Raw genomic sequence first — 21,804 nt, 5'->3', positions numbered from 1 at the left:
TAAAGCCAGATGTTATTTTGTTTTAAAACAGAAGAGACCTTTGTGACTTATTTTGATAAACAGAAAAAGTGATTCTTTCTTCCCCACTTTGGAGACACCATTCTCTCTGAGAGCTCCCTGTGTCCAGTTGATAACCTGCCTGTGGAGAGAGGGAATCTCTAGTATAATGTTGAGCAGAAGTTGGAATAGAAGACATGCTTAAAGAGCTCAAAACTAACAAAAGTGCTATTCTTTCTTCATTCAAATGGTATTAGCTTAGTATCCCAATCAGAGACTCAACATACCTCACTACTATTGGACAAGAGGAAGTTCAGGAGTAGCAGCAGATACCGAAGTTTTATTATTGAGGTCTATTTTGGGGGGTTCATGAATAACCTCTATTGTCACCATTGTGGCAATCTGTCTAGACACCATGGTGATACAGAAGAGGCTGAAGAGAGAAGCTGGATAATGTCCATAGAATGAAACATCCTGCACATTTAGTCTCTGAAAGTATCCTTCAAAGTGAGACAAAATGATTTATGTATTTAGTTATGTCTAATTGGTGCATCTGCTTGCTAATTTTCTAGATTTTTTTCATACTTATTGCATGATTTTGACCAACTGGACACATTTCTGTTGTATAACAACTTCTTTTGAGTTGAAACATCCCATCTTGAATAGAGGTTCCTTAAGGTTCAGGAAGTTCCAAGTTAGACTATTTTCTTCAGAAGGGAATAGGGAGAGTATTCATACCATCTCAAATAGAGCTTCCTTGAGGCTCTAGAAATTTCAAGTTAAAAATTTTGCTTCAAAAGAAAGTTGAGACACACTCAGAAAGTAAACAATTCACAAGTCTCAATAAGTCCCTAAAATGAACAAGAACTATAAAACTCCTAGCCAGGGTTAAAGAAGAAGTAAACAGTTGCTGGGTGAGAGGATTCTTCAATCTCTTGAGTTGCCTACAAGCCATGCAGAGATCTCTGGGGCTATAGTTTTTTAAGAATTGTCCCTGGGTTTGAGGTGTTCTTTTCAGCAGTATTTGTACTGCTAAGTACTTAAGTCATACTTGCTCCTCTAAGTAACAAATCCTTCATTCAAATTCCTATAACATCAATAATCCCAGTTTGGCTTACCAATTTGTTCTTCAGTGAAATTAATACTTTGGTCTGTTGTTGTTTTTCTATCTGGAGTAAGTATATATTTGCTCATCTCTCCCCAGGAAAATTCTCACTGAAAACTGTCACAGCTTGTATCTCCAACCACTCCACTCTCTACATGATGCAGATATGCAAGAGTTCCATCCACATCTTTGCCTAGTAGAATTTTCCTTCATATCTTATGGAGCAATCTCTGAATGAACTACTAATATGGATATGAAATAGTTTTTCTACTCTGGAAAAACATATTGTAAGCCCATGGTATGTGTTAGACTAATTTAAGTAAAGGACATCTGTGTAGAGTTTACTATTTATATAACATATTAGTATCTCTTGACTCCACCTAGGCTTAATGCCAAATATTCCCATTTTTCACCACACAGTAGATTACTGTTGCCTTGCCTAATCTAATTTCTTGAGGCATCTGGTAATGCAGAACTCATGGTAGGTAGCTCTGGTTGTGTAGATAATGGGCAAATCCAATCAGTTCCTTGGGCTCTGCTAGAGCCACCCCTGCCAGGAACTGTGTTTTAAATAAAGAACATTTGTTTACTACAAAAGGTATAACTTTATTTCAGAACCAAGCACATTAGTCCAGCAATTTTTCTATGGGAATTTTCCTAAGATGCTTCAGAGCTTCTCAGGCTAAAAGATAACATTTAACATTATCTGATCTGTTGAGCTATAACAACTTGAGAGACAGAGCAGACTGTCCTGCTACACAAATGTCTTGGTCTACATACTACTCTAATGGGGGATCACTTGAGGATCACTGAATAATGGATTGAATCTACAATCTTGGATATGGTGTATATTGGTTCCTATATCCACAGAGATCTACAGATAGAAGATACAACAAAGTTATCACTTACAGTGACTTGTATATTCACTCTGATAACCAAACTTTTGTCAATTTGAGTACCTTAGTATACTGTTGTTACATAACACATTGCTGTCATGTTAGTGGCCTAAAACATTTTTTTTTAGTTATCTGATATTTTCTTTCAGAGTTCAAGAATCTTGGCATGGTGTACCTTTGGGTTTCAGGAGACTACAATCTAAGCAAGATAAGACCTGAAGATCCATCCAAGATTTGAGAAACTCCACTCTCAATCTCCCTCATCTCATTGACAGAATTCCTCTCCATGAAGCTGTATAGCCAAGTTGTCCATATCTTCTCATTGTGTTATCTGGTCCACACTCTTATCCTAAAACAAGTTTTCAGTTTCCTGCCAAAGGCAGTGAATTTGCAATATGGCCTCTTGCTTGTACATCATTAATAGGAGTCTCACTCCCTTCAAAAAGAATCTAAGTCCTCTTCAAAAGGCACCTGTCTGATTAAATCCCATCCAAGTAGAAGGAGCTCTTTCTTCCTCTCTTCCCTTTTATTTATGAGTCTGGGAATCCAACTGGAAGTCTTTTATGTACTTAGCCTGTGCTCCATGGCCAAGCTACACTCACAGCTCCAGCAAATTCAATTTTATTAACTAAAACCCTTGATGCCTTCATTACATCTGCAATCCTATCATCTTTGCCATAAAATATTATATGAATTATGAGAGCAAAGCCCTATCACATCCACAGGTCTCAGCCAATCCAGTAAAGATAATATGGCTGGTATTCAGTAAGGACTGTGAGTCACGAGATCCGATTTCAATTCTGTCCTGGACTGTGTATTACTCTTTTAGGGTTTGTCATCTACCCATTTTGAAAATTTTCTGCCTTTATGTTCTTTTGGAGTGCCCATTAAGAAAAGTTAGAAATTCTCATTCATTTCTCCCTTTGTGCCTCTATCAGCTATTACCTAGACATAGGAAGATGGCTCAGCAGGTAAAGGCATTTTGCTACCAAATCAAATGACCTGAATACCATCCCTAGATCTGATATGACTAAAGGAAGGAACTGACTCCCACAGTTTGTTCTCTGATTTGTGTGTTACCTCATATGTATACACACACACACACACACACACACAGGCACAACATACAAAATGTAATTGTTAACAATTTTTTAACTTGTATTTTATATATTTTTTGTCTTTCTTTGCTTTGTTTGAAGTCACACTTTAATTTCTATTGAAGTTGCAAATAATATTCTTCGGGGCAATAATCTGATTATAAAATACAAATGAGACGGCCACTGTGACAAAATAACAAAGAAAAGAAAAAAGGCATAATTGTAACAGAAATTTTGTGGGGAAGTAAAAATGAAAGAAGCATGTGTTAGAGTAGTTAAATTATTGGTTACATGCCCTCTAAAACCATTCAAAGGAACAAGAATGTTAAATGTAAAACTGGGAAATACTCAGTCACAACTTAAAATCACCGTCTTCTTCAGTTGTCACTACAGCCACCTCTAGCCACTAAGTGTTCCACTAGCATCCTTAGGTTTGGAAGCTTTAAGTACTGTTTAATTGAAAACAAAAAGAACTTAAATGCCTTGGAAAAGAAGAACTCCCCTGTCTAAGTAGAGAAAAACACGGATATGAATTTTGAATATGTTTTTTATTGCCAAAAAAGGTGGAAATTTTGAATCTGTCTAGAGAAAGAAGGACAATGATCCTGTGTGACCACTATGGCTAAGAGACAGATACCACAGTTGGTAGAAGCAGAGTAGATAGAAAGTAGTCTATGATGTGACATAAAATAAAAATGTTTTACAAGATAAACATAGAATTGTTTAAAATACAACAAAAATATTTTTTTATTCAAACAACTGTTTTATTCTATAAGAACTCAGTATTTTAGTGACTATCTTACTCTATATAGCTAAGTGAAGGAAGATGGGTCCAGGAAACAGTTGGTTTACTGAAGGAGAAAGCTTGCAATATTTTCACATTCAGAGGGTTTCCAGAAGGAAGGCATGTGGTCAAACATCCATGATAAGGTGCTGTGCTCACTGGCCACTCACTTCTGAAAGACATATTTCCTGAAGATCCTATGAAAACATCATCAAACACCCTGCAGGCTGGCTAAGATGGAATCCTGTCACCACGTGCTGGCTCAAAGAAGGCATACCTTGTTCTATCACAGTACTTCTTAGCCTTCCTCAAGCTGCGATCATTTAATACACTTCCTCATGTTTGTGGTGACCCCCAACCATAAAATTATTTTTGTTGCTATTTCATAATTGTAATTTGTTGCTGTTAAGAATCTCAATGTAGATACCTGTGGTTCCCAATGGTCTTAGGGGACACTGGTGAAAGGATTGTTCAATTCTCAAAGGTGGAGAACAGCTGTTCTAGAGGAAGTACAATTTTGAAAGTCCCATTGACAGAGTAAATGACATCAAAAGAAGTCTAAGAAAAAAAATCCATGCCGCAGACCTTGGACTGAGATTTTATTGTTAAAAAAAAAAATCCACTGTTCAATCACATTGGATTTACAACCTTTGTGGTAGTATAAGATGATTTTTTTTTCCCATTCGGGAAGATGAGAAATAATAAAGCCTTGAGAAAGCACAAAGTAAGGTTTAAATCATTCATACATCAAATCAAACTAACTGTACCCAAACAGTGGTCAGGATTTACAACTACTGGTAGCAATGTATCTTAACCATTACTGGAGGGGATTGTGTGGTTAGTAGACACAGAACTAAATGGAATCGTGGCACATCATCAGACTTGGGAATATTTAGAGGTTTGGAAAGTTTTGCTGAGATCACAGTGTATCTAGAAATGTCCTTGCAGATGTCTCAGTTTTCATATTTGGCGGTTCACCTAATTTTGTGAGACCAGGTCTCTCAGCTGAACCAGGAGCTCCATGATCCCAGGTACTAGCTAGCTAGTAAGCAGAATGGATGATCCGATCCTCAGAGCTGGGGTTATACAGTAACCGATGCCACTGTGCTGTGTTTTGGGGTGTTTGTTTGCTTTTTACTGGAATTCTAAGGATCTCAGCTTTACCATATAACCTATCTCCTTAAACCTCAAGATGCTTGTTCTTAAAGAACGTAGAGCTGTCAGGTTTTGTGGGGTATAGTAGATCCCCACCAATCCAGGCTTAGAACCTCTGTCAATTCACTTCTTTGATTCTTTAGAATAAAAGACTTTTGTATCTGTTTTTGTAGATTAACTTCAAAGTAAAGACTCCCATGTTGAACACACTAATGTCATAAAAAATAATAAATAATGTGCATTTGAATATGTATATGCCAACTGGAATACTACAGCTGTCATTCTCATGGAGTTGTTTTTTTTTTTTCTCCCTCCATTTTCTTGCAATTTTCATGTTCCCTTGCCTTGTTACTTGAATATTTCCTTGTACTGAATGGGCAAACCTCTTCTACTTACCATTTTAGATAAATGTTTCATGTCTCTGCCTCTGGCAGGTCCATGACCACATGCCCTGTCTCTTTAAAGCTGACAAACACTTTGGAATATATGACAAATAAAAAAAAAGGTCACCTGTAAACTGTAGTTTCAGCTCCTGCCTGAGGGTTACAGACTGCCCTGGTTATACCCCGCCTTATAGATTTCAGACTCGCCCACCTCCATAAAGGTATGAGCCAATTCCTTCTGATAGGACTCCTTCTCTCCCCATATATAGTTAAGTACATGTAATACTAAGTACAAGCACAAATGTAATATTTGTACCAAACTTTCTCTAATATATGTGTAAGTATACTACCCATAAATATTGAAATGGGGTAAGAGGGATTTCAGTACACTGCAAGAATTTCAATGGGAAATGGGTCCATAAATTAGACATTTTCTAATATAAGAAGCCAGTCTGCTCTGACTCTCCAGGAGCACGGGCAATCCATTCGAGGAGTACTCTGGGGATGGGGACAAGGCTCTGTCTCTTTCCTCAATTACTGTTCCATTTCCTGGCAAGCTTCCGTCCTCTGGCAAACAATCTCAATCAGGAGTCACTCAATTACTCTTCTTCTCCTCCCCAACCTCAATTTCGGGGAAAAAATGGAACATCAGTGCAAAAATACAGCAAGGACTGACAACATGAAACAAGGGCTGGGGATCAAAAGCACAGGTGGAGATTAACCACATCTATCAGGTTCACCAAAGGGGCACTGGACAGGGACTGTAAGTGCAGCCCATAGATGTCTTCAGGTAAACACATATGTGACACAAGGGACTTGTTTCCTACTGGAGAAAATGGTAAGACAAGGCTAAATTGCCTGGAGTTTTCCGAATGAATTGTTTAGACAACAAAATGAAAAGGTTTTTGAGTAGATGAAATTAGAAAATGTGTGCCGCCTCAGAAGCCATTTGCAGAAATGGTGAGATGAGCCACCACAGATTTAGTGCATAACGAGCTACTGTCAGGGATGCTAGAGCATTTCGACTTCAGTCCGCACATTACTGTGAGGGGGGGAAATGCAATAAAAATGAAACAAAAACTCACGGAAGGACTTCATTTTCAACCGTTCACTTCAAACAGATTGGAAGTTTTTGCACAACAGCCTGGTTCTTATGCTACCAGTCGCTCTACCCACAGAGAGTCTACAGTAAGACTGTCACTCCTAAAACTGGTCTCAGGAGGAGGAGGAGGAGGAGGAGGAGGAGGAAGCTTGTTCAAAATGTAAATCTCAGATCAGGAGAGGGACACCTTTGGTAGAATGCTTGCCTCACATGAAGTAAAGGCCTGAGTTCAAATCCCGGCAGTAAGGTAAGACCAGTAAGCACCAGGTGCCTGTCATGAAGGCAGGACTTGGGACATGAAGGCAGGGGATAAGAAATATATTCTCTTTAGTTGCATAGAAAGTCTGAGGCCAGCCTGGACTACATGAAACTCTGTCCCCAAAAGAAAGGAAATTGAGGAGGAAAAGAAGGATTAAGAAAAGCGAGAGAAGGAAGGAAGGAAGGAAGGAAGGAAGGAAGGAAGGAGGGAGGGAGGGAGGGAGGGAGGGAGGGAGGGAGGGAGGGAGGGAGGGAGGGAGGGAGGGAGGGAGGGAGGGAGGGTGGGAGGGTGGGAGGGAGGGAGGGAGAGGAACTGTTAAGCTGCACACTTACACCTTAGAGTTTACATTTTAAAAATCACCCTATGCATTAGAAGATGATGATAATGTCTTTATATCTTTGAGTCCTGAAGAAACCTAAAACTTAGAAATTTCTTTAGTGGCAGAACACATCATCCAATTATTTTTTCTGTCAAAATGATGCATTGACTTGTTAAGTATGAAATGGCCCTTTTGATCAATAATATTAACATCAACAGTTAGATTAATATGTTTTAAATAGCATATATTCTCTGCAATATTAGGAAAAGTAGGGTCTGTCATTGGTTGAATTTGCTTTATCAATAATTTAAATTTTAATTTCCTACTGCCACTAGACATATACAGTAACGGTCGTCAAAAAAATAGTAATTTGGCTAAGAAAAGGGTGATTCTGTAATTGGATCATGTCACTGCATGGGTCTTTTGTGTGGCCTTGTAGGAGAAAGAGATTTCATATGTGGTCCCGCTGAAAAAATATGGAAAGGTTTGATGAAAAAAAAAATTCCTTGGGCTGAAGACTACAACCTAAAAGCCATTACTTCCCAGCCACTCGAACCTACTTGATAATTCACTTTGGTGAGCTTTATTTTATTTCTATGGAGCGGCAATCTTTCTTTTTCAAGAGCAGACACTAATGAAGCAATGCATCGCAAAGGGTTTGTGAACCACTGAGGTCATGGGAGGGTGAGGGGTTCATCACGCTCGGCAGAGATGAACTCTGTGACCACACAGCGTCTATTAGGCTCTTCCTGATGGCTGCTGCTTTCATTACAGGATACTTGGGTTCCTGTTTTTCTCAGAGATCAAGAAGCCTGTCTGTAAATTCTGATCCCAGAATCCAGTTCAGCTTCAGCTCAACCTAAAGAATTCCTTACACGAAACCCAAGACCTAAGGAATAAGATGTGAATGTTGAGCACCAAGACCAGAATTTTCTTCTGGTGAAGGAAAGAGAAGCTTCTGCCCCTCAGCTACACTTTGAGGTCTGTGTTATTTTGACTGGCACGCTTCCGGCGGTAGCGACACAAGACAGCCTGTAGTGTGTACATGTAAATTCTTAATCTGTCTTGGAATTTCATTTTTATCATTGATGTGGATCACAACGATGTTTTTAAAATATCATTGCCATTTAATAACAAAGTCATATTAAAAGATAAATTTGTACTAAACCAAAGTATCTCTCAATTTAAAGTCCGGTTACCAATCAATAACAGTTCACTAAAACTGATCAAGTATATTTTGGCACCCAAAGCACAGTGCCTCGTCCTTAAATCTACTCTTTATTGGTCCTACTTAAACTTTAACCAGTCTGGTGACCTCTTCAACTTTCAAGTTGCCCTTAAGTTGATCCTAACTGATGGTAATGTTCTGTTGCAAGGACTGACTGACTGTGGCTGGCCCAGGTGACTCCTTGGGGTCACTGAAATTCATGTCCCCAGGAAGTGAAATCAGGAGTCGGATCATCAAAGAGGAAGACCCCAAACTATGCTTGGTGAATTGATTCTTCTAGTACCTGGGTGTGTGCAAAGAGCCTCCGGAACATTAATAACTCTAGAATAGTTGTCTTCCATGTGTATTTTTTTCCCTGAGTACTTCTTGGTGTAAGCAGAGTAGCCAGCCTTGATAACAGAATGAAAAGCATTATTTGGGAGGAGACTCAAAAGCTTGTCAGAGGGAAAGGAGCTGAGTCCATCCCTGAGGAAGTGGGAACTGTATGTAAGAGTGTCCTGACAGTAGGGTGGCTTCAAATGTTGTCACAGTCCCTAGAGCTATTTTCTAGTGCTTGTCACCAGAATTCAGACTTACCATCCAACAAAAACAACTTCCAACTTAATTAGTCACATACTTTGATTTCTTCCATTCTACCTCATAAAATTGAATCAGGCAGGCACCTTTTCATTGGCAAATAGCAATCTGTATGACCAAAAATTAAATATAACACCAAGAGAAAAATAAACCTAGCATAAAGCTAAGCACATGGGTCTGATTACAAGGTTGTCTGAGAGGGTATCTGTAACATTCCTCTGTGTTTACTGTCACTCAAGTTAAGGTAAATGTAGTGAGTGTATTCTTCATTTAACTAATTAATGTCTGCGGGTTGTTACCAGAGTTGACAATAACAACTTAGATTTGTTCCAGTTGCTAAAATGCTGATGGCAATATATGGCTTCATTTGACTGTTTGGGCCCACACAAATAGGCTTCTGGGGAGTGAATTCTGGATTAGCCATCAGCTCTGTGCATGGGTATGGAAGTTGATGGAATGTGACGGGGGAAGCGTTATCTGTGCCAACTACTATAACATTGGTTGTCTTATTACCACTAGCAAGAATCTGAATAGGCTTAGCTTGCTCTAAATGAAAAGTATCTATAGTTTGCCCGGCTCCAGATGTGCCCCAGTGAACATACTGTTCTATTGTGCTAAGCTCTGTACCAGGCACCAAAGTCACATTAACTCTGTTCTATAGAATCTCAATACACTTAGAGAAGACAGAGATTCACTACTCACTTGACCCCATAGTCCTCCCCCTGCCATCTATAATGCAAGAAAGCAGCAATTTTTCTATCTTCCACATAGTCACAGTTTGGGGTACATGGCAAATGTGTGATAAATGTGTGATGGTTGGATAGAGGAATGGATGGATGAATGGGTATGAAATGCATGCCAACAGAACACAGATGGGAGATGTTGTTGCTTATTAGGAAACGATTAAAGAATAAGTACTTTTCCATGTAATTGACAGGTCTTGTGACATCTGGTAAGTTTTAGGCTCATCCTAGACTACATCCCCTCCCCTGTACAGAATCACACGCTCTCTTTTCTTTTTCTCAAGACTTGCCAGCATCAACATGCTCACTCCCTGCTGACTTTAGGAACTGAAAGAAAGGAAAATTACATTATGATCTGAGATAGAAGAAATTTTTGGAGTAGAATCTCCACAAGGTTAATTGTCTATTTTTCTGGAATATCTATTAATTGTTGTACTCTGTAGAAACACATGCCAGAAGTCTCCTCAGTTATGTTTGAATGTCAGGGTAACCTGAGCAGAATATTGAAGAAAACAATCTCAGACGTGAGCTATGGTACACATACTGGTCACCCTTCCCCTCTCCAGGCCCCTGCCTGAGGAAGATAGTCTGCCTTCTCACTGGTATTAGAGAAACAGCTGGCAGACAGTGACAAAGACCACTTTCAAAAAACAAACAAAGAAACAAAAAATCTCTTATAAAATTATGAGGAGCAAGAACCTGTGACAGACAGACAGACAGCTTTAAGATTCTCAGTCTGGTTACCATAATCAACCCCAACCACAAGAAAGATCCATACTGTCTACCCCAATGGCTGAACTAAGCTTTAAAGACCATAGTGAAACACTGAGCTATAGGCTGCGTGAGCTCCAGAAGCCACGTGTTTAGCCCTAGCCCTTCCCTTGTTCTGTCTTGTCTTGTTTTCTAACATACTTTAAGACTTTATCCTGAATGGAGTATCATTTTCTATACCTTTTTATTCTAATACTATTTACTTAATTTTAAAAAATACATTTAACTTTTGAACACAGCATTGAGAGAGCAAAGGGATTTCCCCCCTCTTCTTTGCACATCTGTTATTTTGCTCTACAAACTGGGAAAACTTGGATGATATAAAAATGGTACCAGCTTTATAAAGCAGAACAAAAACAAAAAAGAAAGAAAGTTAGGGAGAAAGAAAGAAAGAAAGAAAGAAAGAAAGAAAGAAAGAAAGAAAGAAAGAAAGAGGGAGAGAGAGAGAGAGAAAGAGAGAGAGAGAGAGAGAAAGAAAGAAAGAAAGAAAGAAAGAAAGAAAGAAAGAAAGAAAGAAAGAAAGAAAGAAAGAAAGAAAGCCAACATGGTAGGAATGATTGTGTTCTGCAGATATACAGAACAGTGGTTCATAATGACTTTCCTCATAACTCTTGCTGACTTCAAAGCATAATCAAAAGGCACATTTCTGATTAATCCAGGGCCCAGTCCACATAGGCACATGTGCAGGGTTCTGATAAGGTGAAGAAAGATGTGTTTCCATGTCAACAATTTAAAGGCTTGAACTATTTTGAGTTGTTAATATAAAGTTTGATATTAGCACATTGACTTTGACAATTTTGCAATGAATAAATTCTAACACCATTGTGATAACTTTTGAAATATATTAAATCTCTAGGGAAAGTGGAAAGATGTGTATACAAGACAAGTTTGTCAATCATTTATTGGCCTGGTTTCATGACATTAGCATGTGGGGTTTTTCTTGTTGTTGTTAACTAGAAAAAAATGACAATATAGTATTTCATTAATAAACTAAACTAAAACATTCTTTAAGTTTTTATGGATTCCTATGTTTCTAATGAACAAAACATGCAGAACAAAAAATTAATCCCAGTAACTATATATTTAAGCATCATATCATCTTATCAGCTCATTAATATGTAGAATTTTCAGTGTCATTATCATAACCACAGGCAATAATGTAATAATAATCAGAAAGCCATGAAGCATCTAGTCCCTAAACATTGTACGGAGTCAGCTGATTGGTTTTGCTTCTCTGGGACTTCTTTGCTCAGAGATAAAATGATAGTCATTTTATGTCAGTACACTAGATCTTAATGAGAAGTACAAGACACAAAAGAAAGGTAATTTGTCAACAGCCATCACAGCCGAGTCCCATCCTTAGAGATTTGTGGTGCTGTAAGTATCAAGACTGGGAAAAAGAGCTGGCCAAGCAGAAAGCCGGAGTAGGGAGTTAACACTCCTAAGAGGAGGGATATAGCATTGGAAAATCTTACAATTCTAGGCTTTCTAAATCCTAAACACCTCGTCAGTTCTAATTCTAATATTTTCAAGTATATTATAGAAAATGACAATGACTTCGGTTATGTGTCTCTTTGATCTCTGCCTTAAGCCCACAGGTGTTGCTGTCTAAAGATCCTGCCTTTTCTATACCCACCCAATGCCAATGACAGCAAGGAAGGGCTACTGGTAACATGGGGGACTACTGAGGCAGACAATTTTGGCTCCAGGACTCCTGAACCATTGGCAAACATTCACTGAATTTCATGAAGATGTAGGGAATTACATCTAATTGCTCTTTTTCTCCTTCATTCTATCTTAATAAAATGAAGGCTAGCTTCTTTCAAAAGAATCAGCATTAAAAATAATTATGTAGCATCCAGTTCCCATCTCCACCTATAGCAGATCCTCTGACACAGGTCTCCATATCCAAATGGAGCAAGCCTCCCAGGAGTGCAGGCAGGACTGTGAGTGTACATAGGACCACCACTGCTGTTCAGAGGAACCCGGCAGAACCCTCAGGACACCGGGACCAAGGGGAAGCCTGGAATGAGAGTCTACTGGTCTCTGTCTGTGCCCAGAGCTGATCTACAGCCACAGACCTACATATACAAATACCACCAGGAGAGAGCTGGTCTCCCAGGAGTGCCTGCACACCTTCGAGCACAGGTAAGACCACCACATCTCTTCAAATTCCTGGCTAAAGAGGGACCCTCACAGAGCCATCAGGACACAGGAACCAACAATCAGCTGGGGACAAGATCCTTCTGGTTTCTGTTTGTACCCTAGAGCTAAGCCTGTACCATAGCTTTCCATACCTAAATTCCTCCCAGAGATAACTGGTCTCCCAAGAGTACTAACACACAGGCTTTCTGGAGGGACAAGCCAAAGTCAGAGAGAACAAGATCACCTAACACCAGAGATAACCAGATGGCAAAAGGCACACACAAGGACATAAGCAACAGAAACCAAGGCTACTTGGCATTATCAGAACCCAGTTCTCCTCCCACAGTGAACCCTGGTTGTTCCAACACACTAGAAAAGCAAGACTCTGATTTAAAATCACATCTCATGATGATGATAGAGGAATTTAAGAAGGACATAAAGAACACATTTAAAGACATGCAAGAGAACACAGGTAAACATGTAGAAGACCTTAAGGGGGAAACACAATTATAGGAAAACACAACCAAACAGGGGAAAGAACTAAAAAAACCATCCAGGATCTAAAAATGAAAAAGAAACAATAAAGAAATCATAAAGGGAGACAACACTGGAGATAGAAAACCTAGGAAAGAGATCAGGAGTCATAGAATGCATAGATGCAAGAATCAACAACAGAATATAAGAGTTAGAAGAGAGAATCTCAGGTGCAGAAGATACTAGAGAAAACATTGACACAACAGTCAAAGAAAATGAAAAATGCAAAAAGCTCCTAACCCCAAACATCCAGGAAATCCATAACACAATAGGATGACCAAACCAAGGATAATAGGTATAGAAGAGAGAGAAAAATTCCCAAATTAAAGGACCAGTAAATATTTTCAGCAAAATCATAGAAGAAAACTTCCCTAACCTAAAGAAAGAGATACACATGAATGTGCAAGATGCCGACAGAACTTTGAATACATTGAACCAGCAAAGAAATTCCTCCTGTCACATAATAATCAAAATACCAAATGCGTAAAAAAGAAAGAATATTAAAAGCAGTAAGGGGAAAAGGTCAAATAACATATAAAGGCAGACCTATCAGAATCACACAAGACTTCTCACTAGAAACTATGCAAGTCTCATGCAGACCCTAAGAGAACACAAATGGCAACCCAGACTACTATAACCAGCAAAACTCTCAATTACCATAGATGGAGAAACCAAGATATTCCATGACAAAACCAAATTTACATAGTATCTTTCCACAAGTCCAGCTGTACAAAGGCTAATAGATGGAAAACATGAACGCAAGGAGGGAAACTACACCCTAGAAAAAGCAAGAAAGTAATCATCTTTCAATAAACCCAAAAGAAGATAACCACACAAACATAAAAATAACATAAAAAATAATGGAGCAATAATCACTATTCCTTAATATCTCTTAACATCAATGGACTCAATTCCACAATAAAAAGATATAGACTAACAGACTTGATACTTAAACAGGACCCAGAATTTTGCTTCATACAGGAAACACACCTTGGTGTCAAAGACGCTACCTCAGAGTAAAGGGATGGAAAACAATTTTCCAAGCAAATGGTCTCAAGAAACAGCAGGAGTAGTCATTCTAATATCCAATAATATCGACTTTCAACTAAAAGTTGTCAAGAAAGATAAGGACATTTTATGCTCATCAAAGGAAAAAAATCTACCAAGAAGAACTCTCAATTCTGAACATCTATGCTCCAAATGCAAGGCAACCCACATTTATAAAAGAAACTTTACTAAAACTCAAAGCACACATTGCAACTCACACAATAATTATGGGGGACTTCAACACCCTACTCTCATCAAGGGACTCTCATCAGGCAAACACAAACTAAACAGAGACACAGTGAAATTAACAGAAAGTTTGGACCAAATGGATTTAACAGATATCTATAAAATATTTCATCCTAAAGCAAAATAATATACCTTCCTCTCAGCACCTTATGGTACCTTCTCCAAAATTGACCATATAATTGGTCACAAATCAGACCTCAACAGATATAAGAAGATTGAAATAATCCCATTCCTCCTATCAGATCACTATGGATTAAGGCTGGTCTTCAATAGCAATAAAAACAACAGAAAACCCACCTGCACATGGAAACTGAAAATGAAATATTGGTCAAGAAAGAAATTAAAGACTTTTTAGAGTTTAATGAAAATGAAGCCACAACATACCCAAACTTATGGGACACAATGAAAGCAGTGCTAAGAGGCTGAAAGTTCATATCTCTGGGTGCCTCCATAAAGAAATTGGAGAAAGCATACACTAGCAGTCTAACAGCACACCTGAAAGCTCTAGAACAAAAAGAAGCAAATATACCCAAGAGGAGTAGATGGCAGGGAATAATCAAACTCAGGCCTGAAATCAATCAAGTAGAAACCAGAAGAACTATACAAAGAATCAACAAAACCAGGATCTTGTTCTTTGAGAAAATCAACAAGATAGATAAACCCTTAGCCAGACTAACCAGACGACACAGAGACAGTACCCAAATTAGCAAAATGAGAAATGAAAAGGGAGATATAACAACAGAAATTGAGGAAGTAAAAAAAAAAATCACCAGGGCCTACTACAAAAGGCTTTACTCAACACAACTAGGAAATCTGGAAGAAATGGTCAATTTTCTAAACAGACATGAAATACCAAAATTAAATCAGGATCGGATAAACCATCTAAAGAGTCCCATAACCCCTAATGAAATAGAAGCAGTCACTAAAAGTCTCCCAACCAACAACAACAAAAAAAAAACAAAAAAAAAAAAACAAAACAAAACAAACAAAACAAAACAAAACAAAAAAGCCCAAGACCAGATGGGTTTAGTGCAGAATTCTATCAGACCTTCAAAGAAGACCTAATACGAATTCTCTTCAAACTATTCCACAAAATAGAAACAGAGGGAACACTACCCAATACATTCTGTGAGTCCACAATTATGCTGATACCAAAACCACACAAAGACCCAACAAAGAAACAGAATATCAGACCGATTCCCCTTATGAACATCGATGCAAAAATGCTCAATAAAATTCTTGCCAACCAAATCCAAGAACACATCAGAACAATCATTCACCATGATCAAGTAGGCTTCATCCCAGGGATGAAGGGATGGCTCAATATAAGAAAATCCATTAATGCAATCCACTACATAAACAAACTCAACATGACCATTTCATTAGAATGATCATGCAATATAAAGTATCTTGGTGTGACCAAACAAGTAAAAGATCTGTATGATAAAAACTTCAAGTCTCTGAAGAAAGAAATTGAAGAAGACCTCAGAAAATGGGAAGATCTCCCATGCTCATAGATTGGCAGGATTAATATAGTAAAAATGGCCATCTTGCCGACAGCAATCTACAGATTCAATGCAATCCCCATCAAAATTCCAACTCAATTCTTCATAGAGTTAGAAAGAGCAATTCACAAATTCATCTGGAATAACAAGACACCCAGGATATCAAAAACTATTATCAACAATAAAAGAATATCTGGGAGAATCAGCATCCAGGACTTCAAGCTGTATTTCACAGCAATAGTGATTAAAACTGCATGGTATTGGTACAGTGACAGGCAGGTAGATCAATGCAATAGAATTGAAGACCCAGAAATGAGCCCACACGTCTATGGTCACTTGATCTTTGACAAAGGAGCTAAAACCATTCAGTGGAAAAAAGACAGCATTTTTAACAAATGGTGCTGAATCAACTGGTGGTTAGCAGTCAGAAGAATGCAAATTAATCCATTCTTATCTCCTTTTACAAAGTTCAAGTCCAAGTGGATCAAGGCCCTTCACATAAAACTAGATACACTGAAACTAATAGAAAAGAAAGTGGGAAAGAGCCTCAAGCACATGGGCACAGGGGAAAATTTGTTGAGCACAACAAAAATAGCTTATGCTCTAAGATCAAGAATTGACAAATGAACCTCATAAAATTTCAAAGCTTCTGTAAGGCAACGGAGCCTGATATAGCTGTCTCCTGAGAGACTCTGACAGTGCCTGACATCTTCAGAGTTAGATGCTTTCAGCCAATTATTGGACTGAGCACAAGGTCCCCAATGGAGGAGCTAGAGAAAGGACCGAAGGATCCGAAGGAGCTTGCAGCCCCATAGGAGGAACAACAATATGAACCAAGCAGTACCCCCAGAGCTCCCAGGGACTAAACCACCAACTAAAGAGTACACATGGAGGGAACCATGGCTTCACCTGCATATGTAGGAGAGGATAGCCTTGTTGGACATTAATGGGAAGAAAGGCTCTTGGTCCTGAGAAGGCTCGATACCCCTGTGTAGGGGAATCCCAAGACAAGGAAGCAGGAGTGGGTAGGTTGGTGAGCAGGGGGAGGGGTATGGAATAGGGGATTTGGGGAGGGGAAGCCAGGAAAAGAGATAACATTTGAAATGTAAATAAAGAAAATATGTAATAAGAAATACAATAAATCACTTTTATGCAAATACAAAAATTATTATATATATTAATTTTATATTCTTACCTATGCCTTTGAGGATCTTATCTCATTTTATCTTCTAAAATCTTTCTATGTCTTCATTGAAAACTTTAGGAATGAGAAGGTAAACTTTTTAAAAATCTACTGTGTGCCAAGTTCTTTACAAATATATAATTGAATTCTCCAGTAGCTCTATCCAATAACATCATCTTATGTGTTATACATAAGAAAGCCATGTTTAAAAAATTTAGAAACTATACTGAACCACATGAAGTTGAAAGTGTAAAGAGATAAGACATTGGCTATCTCAAATAATTTTGCTACATAATATATAAAGGTGACAGAAAAACAAAATGAAGAAAATACAGTTTGAACTCCTGCTTTCTGCTTCCAATGCCCATCATTATGTCCAGTCTACTACAATACTTAGTAAGGGAACCTAGTAAAGAGAGAGCATTGCATAAATAGCATCCCTAAGTTTATCCAATGTCATGTTTGACAAAGTATATAGTGAATGTATCTTAGAACATCAGACATCCTTGGGGCAAAATGGCAATTGAAAACAATTTCTTGTTCTCAATCTTTCCTTGACACTCATAATAACAAAAGTTACAAAACACGAATAATATATACACACTGAAAAAGCCTATACGCCATGGGTGACGGAATATGGAAAGCTTTTGTTATGATTTTTTGTTCACTTACGGTTTTATGTTCCCTGCAATGAATGTGTATTACTTATATAATAAAAAAGTTATTAAAATAAGACATAAAAATGTATTGCTAGAGAGTCATTCTCCAAACACATCTATGGTCCCAGCACCATTAGTCATATGCTGTAGTCAGCAAGTAGACTCATAAACAGGAGAGATGAATCTTTCCTGCCCCTTTGCTAACCCTTTCTGGTCATGCATCTGTCTAGCTGTACCTTAGGATTTTCCATGCACTAGAGATCCTAGACCTCTTTCTAACAACAACGGACAGCTCCAGAACACACATACAACCAAGTCATATAACATGCTGACGGGATTCCATCAGCTCATTTGGGGACCCAGAGAGACTCAGCTCACATGAATTACTAAATGTATGCTTCATCTAAAGGGTATGTTTACTATCTACATATATATACATATACATACACACACACACACACACACACACACACACACACACACACACACACACACATATATATATAGTTTAAACTTAAGCAACGTTTGTTTGCTAGCATAAGATTAAAACAGACATTGGTGAGGTAGCATACAAGCATACATGAAAAATCCTAGCCCAGGTAAAGCCAAAATCAATATTTTAACTAGGTAATAAATCTTGATATTAAGAAAACTCAGATTTTGTTTCATGTTATAAGCATTATTAGCATCAGAAAAAAAAAGATCATTTCTTCATCCTGACCTTCAAATGTAATGGAAGCAAAATGGAGATTCTAATCAATTATTCTAAAAAAGCATTTCCACGGTAATAAAGGTCATGTTCACTTTCTTCTCTGTTCTGTAATATTTTATATATTTCTGTCATGCAGCACATCTGATTATAAAACTTTCTGTTCTTGTCCATCTTGATGCATTGTTAGATGGCTAGTCTGTCTTAGAACATTCGAATGACTACACTAGCTCTGAACCAATTATGACTACCTCTCAACCCTTGACAAGCACCGAATAGAAAAACAAACAAATAATTTGAAATCAAGGGTTGCATCCTACAAAAGGCTTTTCATGTGGCTTACCTTGGCGACTGTGGAAAGTGAAGGAGACAGGTACATGTATCCAAAAGCCTGCCAGTAGTTGTTGCACTTTCCAGTAAGCTAACAACAACAACGCCCATTCTATTCTTCTCATTTCTGCCATGGAAAATGCCTAATTTCTCTAATATTCTGACAACAAAAGCATCAAAGACAAAGAAAAATGTTCAAAGTATATAAATTTATAATATGTATAATTTTATAATTATATATAATTATATAACTTACAAGGTATTATATGATCAAATAGCTTCCCTTGAATCTTTTAATCAAATAGTACACTCCGTTTTATATTCTACCTTTTTGGAAGCATGTGTTGAATATGTTCCTATATCAATGTGTTTACATAATTGATCTCATGTAACCCTCCAAACAGTACCAGAGATCATGAACCTCTAATGTCTCCCTTTACAGACAAAGAAACCAAGACCTGAATGGTGGTATTATATCCCTATGATCACAAAGCCGAGGAATGTTATCATCAGTATATAGCACTTCTATTCCAAAAGCTGTCACCTGTCTGTGGGATATGTTCTTCTAGCTGGGCTGCATTGTCTGGCCTCGGTGGGAGAGGAAGCACCTAGCCTGGCAGAGACTTGAAGTGCAGGGTGGAAGGATACCCAAGGGGACCACACCAGCTCAGAGGAGAAGAGGAAATAGGAGGTAAGATTGTGGGAGGAGGTGGCTGGGACGGAAACAGTGAGCTGGAGATATATATGAATATATATATGTATACATATATATATACATACACACACATATATATGTATATATATGTACATATATGTACATATATGTACATATATATACATATATATATATGTATATATATATATATATATATATATATATATATATATATATATATCCCCTTGATCAAACCAGAGCCTGTAAGCCTCTGTGCTTAGCAGTTAGACTACACCCACACTCTGCCTTGTTGGTCCCTAGTTAAGGTAAAAAAAAAAAATCAATCCTTAGCAAAACAACCATTCTAAACAAGTAAAAATAGATACCATATTTTTCAAAATTTCCCAAAAACTGGGTTATGTAGTAGGGGGAAAAGCAGTTTCACTCATTAACATAATAATTCCTGACCTGACCGTGTCGCCCCTGCTTTACCTACTCAGTGTCTATTCCACTTTTTGATTTTTGTTTTCTCCAGTGTTTTCTTCCCAAAGGTGCTTGAAGGTATGGTGGCGTACATAGGCCAGTGGTAATGCTTTAAATGTGGATCCAAAGAGGAAAAGACTTACCCCGTTCTGCAGAATTAGATAAAACTAACAGTCTATGGCTTTGCCTCTCACTGTTAAGATAAAGCTGGTTTAGCACAAAAGAAATCTATGACTTGCTCAGCTAGACTGATGATCAGAAAAGAAAGAGGAGAGTGGAGAGAATAAAGCATCAGTTTCATACTGTCTACAGAGATGCAAGAGGCTGTACCACCTTCAACACATATCATTCTAAGACTGTACACTAGCCAGTCAGCAGAGGTGGGGAGGGGCATCTGCTTCGTAATCTCCCTGTCTCTCAGTTGACTGACATCATTTCTGTGCATAATTTACTGGTGAGAACTGCCAAAGTAGCCCCAGCTTGCTAAGAGAACACTGGGAACATCTTACTGGTGACTTGTTCCATCTGGAGTAGGGGCAGGCTTGCAACCAGCAATCTATCACACCATTCAACCAAGACTGTGCTTCCTCTGGCCTGTATTTCTTCCTCTATAAATTGTGTACTGAACTCCAGGAATGGCTCTAGATTCACCCAATCACTGGAACCTATGTGATATGAGGCAAATTTTAAATCTGTGGTATAGGCATATAAAAATGTCATTTTTATCTAAGGATAGTTAATTTTTATTTTAAAAAATTTAAATGTGGGCTGTGTTCCCATCTACTCTGATTACTAATATCTCTTTTCTTGTCACTGGGATCAACTGATTGAGTACTGATAGTTTGTGGCACTCAATATTGGATTAAAAACATCATACTTGATATCACTTCCATGGGAGACTCTCTTAAAATAATAGTATGGCTGTTAATTGTATCCCATATGACAATTCTAAGTCTTAAAGTGTGTAGATACTAGGTGAATAATAATGAAATTTGTAAGAATGAGAATATAACTCAATAATAGTGTGTCTCTCTAATATGGCCACGATTCTGGATTGGTTTCCCCAAACTGTAAAACTATCAAAAACCAAACCCAAATAATGCTGATTGGTATTAGTCTATAAAAACTATGATATATGTAATACCTTATAGTTATCATATTTAGTCTTCATAACAACCTAGCAACTGTTCCTGGCCCTATTTGTATGTAAGGGGAAAAATACTGTAAGAGGAAAAATATCCGAACTGGTAACAAACCAGGACTCTCTCTTGATGGTGTTTTTTTAAAAACAAGATTCTCTCCCTAGGCTGAGTCTCCAGTTTCCATCAGCTCCCTTCTCCCTGTGTCTCCTCCGACTGGGTGAGCTTTCCCCTGGTTCCTGTTTACTGTGTGCTTTGCAGCTGCCTCCCAGTACATGGTTAATTTCTTACCCTTTTCTGTGAGCAGATGCTCCCAGGGAGTCATGCTGTTCTCCCTTCTCTCCTACAGATGACAAGGCTGAGCACAGTAGCTGCTAGCCATCCTTTTGATCTGAAAAGAAAAGATTTCCCCACTGGATATTCCTCATGATGATGTAATTAGTTTCGTGGACATACCTAACACATTTATTTCTAATCACAAGGGATGGAGGGGAAAAGAGGACCAGCCATTCATCATGGATTGTGTGCAGTTGCTGCAGTTAATATGCACCGTTTCCACCCTCCTGGTGCAATGTCTTCTTCAGTGATTGTTCAAAGGTTCTAGGGCAATAGGCTGCCCCTCAAAAGCAGTGGGGAACTTCACATTCATAAAGGGGTCTCAGGCACTATTAAATTGGTTTTTCAAACCTGGCAAAGGCATTAGAGCTGGAAGTCCTTTCAGCTTCATACTGTCCCCAGCATTAAGAACAGGCAA

Source organism: Mus musculus, chromosome 18 (genome assembly GCF_000001635.26).
Source record: "Mus musculus strain C57BL/6J chromosome 18, GRCm38.p6 C57BL/6J".
NCBI lineage: Eukaryota > Metazoa > Chordata > Mammalia > Rodentia > Muridae > Mus > Mus musculus.
Note: the sequence above shows the minus strand (reverse complement) of the source record.